Raw genomic sequence first — 4,302 nt, 5'->3', positions numbered from 1 at the left:
GTGTGCATATGGATGATGTTTTTGGTTTTATAAAAGGCATTATTTTATCCTTATCCTGAGATCATGTTAGCATTCACTCGTTAACCTGTCTACCTGTGGTTGTATACCCACGCTATGCAGGAATCGACCTTTCTACTCCTCCTACATAGTGATTGAGTTGGGGATAGCATTTGGACTGAAGTGGTGAACTTCCATCCTTTCTAAAGGCTCCATTTCATATTATGGATATCTCTAGACACTTTAATTTTATTTTGGATATTGGTTTTATCTATGATTGGGGGCATATCCCAATCGAATTTTATTACTCTTTTGGTTAGAGGCTTTTTGGTACTTTTATGGGTTAGAATGGGAGGGATTGGTATTAGTATCGGCCTTGGCATTGGTATTGGTATTAAGGGACATCATTGGATATTATTTCTTACTGATCCATCATATTTCATTTTGGGATTAATTATATTATGTTTTGATATCTCTTTTGGTTATGGCTTGGTTTATGGCCTTTGGTATGGTTTGATATAGTTGGAGGGTTGGTATGGGATGGTTGGACTCGGTTGGGTTGGTCACGATTGTGATCTTATCCTAGATTCTTCATGAGAGTTGTTGCACTATCTTTCTACATGCTCAAAATTCAGCCAACTCAGGGCAGGCGGCTGAAGGTTGGGTTGGGTGATGGGATGGGTCTCCAATCCCGATTGAACTTGCAATTCCTATTACAACAATACCCCCGGTCGGGTTGCATCAAGTTAGTATTAGATCCTAGGTTCATGGTCAATTAGGATTCCATAAATTTGTGTTAAGTAGAGTCTTTTTTGGGGGGTGTAGTGCGCTACACTCATAAAAAAGAGGCTACAAGACATTTAGGAATGTTTCACTTTTTTGGTATTCTATTCTCAAGCTTGGAGTCTCAATCTTGGAATCTTCTCTAATCTTTGTTTATTCGTCTTTCAGATCATGCTTCATAGATCTGGAACATAAAGAAATTCTTCTATCCTATCTGGGGGTAATGTTGAAGGGGTGCATCCTACTTCTGGGGTTCATTTTTGATCTCGTGGTCATATCCCTGATAGGTTTATAGTTTTACCGCTTGCTACTAGTCCTCCTCAAGGCGAGGTGATTAATGCAGAATTTTGTCAATCTATTCATGTTGTTGCTAAATTGGTTGTTGCTCAAGATAAGCTGGATGTGTCTGTGGGTTGTTTGTTGATGCCACAAGGGTTAGCCAATTTATGAAGATGGGTCCTCCCACTTTTTCTGGAGTAAAGGTAGAGAAGGATCCACAGGGCTTCTTGGATGAAATGGAGAAGATATCTCAGGTGATGCAGGCTACTAATATGGAAGGGGTAAACTTTATATCTTATTAGCTCAAGGATATTATGTACCAATGGTACGAAGAGTGGGATAGGGATAAAGGAGATATGGAGGAGTCATCCTTATGGGATGCTTTTTCTGGTTCTTTTCTGGATCGTTTCTTTCCTCAAGAGTTGAGGAAAGCAAAGATGGAGGAGTTTGTGAATCTTAAGACATAGGGAGAAAGTTTTTCAAGGAATATGCCTTGAAGTTTCATCAATTATCAAGGTATTCTCCTGATTTGGTGGCTGACATACGGGCAAGAATGAGGAAGCTCACTTCTGGGTTGAATCAGAGTTTGATTTTGGAGAGAAAAACTGCCTTGTTGATCACAGATATGGACATCGCTAGGTTGACTGTTCATATGCAGCAAGTGGATGATGAAAAGAGAAAGCAGGCAGAGTTCGGGGATAAAAAGGGTAAGAGAAGCAGGTTTTCTCACCAGAGAGACACTCAGTCTCAAGGTGGTCGGGATGGTGGTAAATGGAAGAAAAAGAAGTGGGGGAGTTCTGGTTCCTACTGTTCTGCTAGTGCTCCTTACCAGTCGGGCAACAGGCGTCATTATATTGGTGATAATTTTTGGGCATAGGGTGCCCAATCTCAAGCAAACGGAGGTCAGTCAGTTTTTTTATGCCCTTCTTGTCGGTTCTGTAGTCATCCTCATCAGGGTTATTGCGATGAAGGAGGGTATAAATGATTCAAGTATGGCCACGCAAGCTATCGGCTCTGGGATTGTCTAGTTAATAAGGTTGCTATAGGGGAAAATAAGATTTATGCGGCTTCATATTCTGCTCTTACACTTATTGGTATGGCATTTGCTTCTGTTACTGCTCTTGGTTCTAGTTTTGGTTGGAATAGGTTGTATGCTTTGGCTTCCCAACAAGAATCCTAGGTATCACCTAATGTCGTTACTGGTACGTTACAGCTTTTCTGTTGTGACGTATATTATTTTCTTGACCCGAGGTGCACTCTCTCCTATGTGACTCCTTATGTGGATTTATTTTTTGGTTTTGATCCAAAAGTTATTTCAGATTCTTTTTCTATTTCAACCCCAGTGGGTGACTTGGTTATTTCTAAGAGAGTCTATAGGAAGTGTGTGGTATCTATTGGTGGAAAGCAAACCTTGATAGATCTGTTTGAGTTTGGTGTGGTGGATTTTAATGTTATTCTGGGTATGGATTGGTTACACTCTTGTCGCGCATCCTTGGATTGTTGGACCCGTAAAGTTGTCTTTAGATTTCCTGGTGGGTCAGTTATTGAGTGGGCGAATGGTTCTCTTGCTCCTAGGGGAGGTTTATTTCTTATCTTAGAGCTCGAAGGTTAATCTTTAAAGGCTGTCTTTATCACTTGGTCCGGATTAAAGATTTTATCTTGGAAGGTCTTTCTTTCTAGTCAGTTTTTGCGGTTAATGAGTTTCCAGAGGTCTTTCTGAATAATCTTTCAGGTATTCCTCCGGATAAGGAAATCGAGTTTGGTATGATCTAGTTTCAGACACTCGTTCAATTTCTATTCCGCCATATAGAATGGCTCTGGATGAGTTAAGAAAACTCAAGGAGCAACTTAAGAATCTTTTAGATAAAGGGTTTATTCATCCTAGTGTATCTCCTTGGGGTGCACCGGTGTTGTTTGTGCGCAAGAAGGATGGTTCCCTTCAGACGTGCATTGACTATAGACAGTTGAACAAGGTGACAGTCAAGAACAAGTATCCTCTTCCAAGGATAGATGATTTGTTTGACTAGTTGCAAGGTGCCAAGTTCTTTTCTAAGATAGATCTTCGGTCTGGGTACATCAGCAAAAGATTAGAGAGGTGGATATCCCCAAGATGGCTTTTCATACTCGGTATGGGAATTTTGAGTTTTTGGTGATGTTATTTGGATTAACTAATGCTCCGGCGGCATTTATGAATTTGACAAACAGGGTTTTTCATCAGTATTTGGATCTCTTTATTATTGGTTTTATTGAAGACATTCTGGTTTATTCGAAGAGTGAGATGGATCATGCTAATCACCTTCGTGTGGCGTTGCAAACCTTAAAGGAACAACAATTGTATGTCAAGTTCTTTAAGTATGAGTTTTGATTGAACATTGTAACTTTCTTGGGTCCTATTATTTCTAGTGAGGAGATCATGGTAGATTCGCAAAAGGTTGATGTAGTGAAGAGCTGGCCTAAACCCAGGACTCCATCCGATATTTGGAGCTTCATGGATTTAGCCGGATATTATAGGAGGTTTGTGGAAAACTTTTCATCGATAGTTGCTCCTTTGACTAAGTTAACTCAGAAGAAGGTTAAGTTTTCTTGGTCGGATGCTTGTGAAGGGAGTTTCGAGAAGTTGAAGGATAAGTTAATTTCAAATCCAATTCTGACCTTGTTAGAAGGCAATGATGGGTTCGTGGTTTATTGTGATGCATCCTGAGTAGGGCTTGGTTATGTGTTGATGCAGCATGGGAAGGTGATTGCCTATGCTTCCAGGCAGTTGAAGGTACATGAGAAGAATTATCCTACTCACGATTTGGAGCTGTTGGTGGTTGTATTTGCTTTAAAAATATGGCGGCATTACTTTTATGGTGTTCACGTGGATATCTTTTCTGATCATAAGAGTCTACAGTATGTGTCCACTCAAAAAGAGCTTAATTTCAGGCAAAAGGGATGGCTTGAGCTTCTCAAGGACTATAATATGACCCTTCACTATCACCCAGATAAGGCTATCGTGGTTGTTGATGCTCTTAGCAGGTTATCCATGGAGAGTATGGCTCATGTGGAGGAAGGAAAGCAAAATTGGTGAAGGATATTCACCGCTTGGCTAATCTTGGAGTTTGCCTCTTGGACTCCAAGAATGGTGGTGTAGTGGTGCAAAAAGTGGTTCGACCGTCTTTTGGTGCGGAGATTAAGGAGAAGCAAGTGCTAGATCTTATCTTGATGAAAATTAAGAGTGATGTTGGTAGGCAAAAGGTAGTG

This window comes from Capsicum annuum, chromosome 9 (genome assembly GCF_002878395.1).
Source record: "Capsicum annuum cultivar UCD-10X-F1 chromosome 9, UCD10Xv1.1, whole genome shotgun sequence".
In the NCBI taxonomy this organism is placed as follows: Eukaryota; Viridiplantae; Streptophyta; class Magnoliopsida; order Solanales; family Solanaceae; genus Capsicum; species Capsicum annuum.
This window is presented reverse-complemented; position numbering follows the sequence as displayed.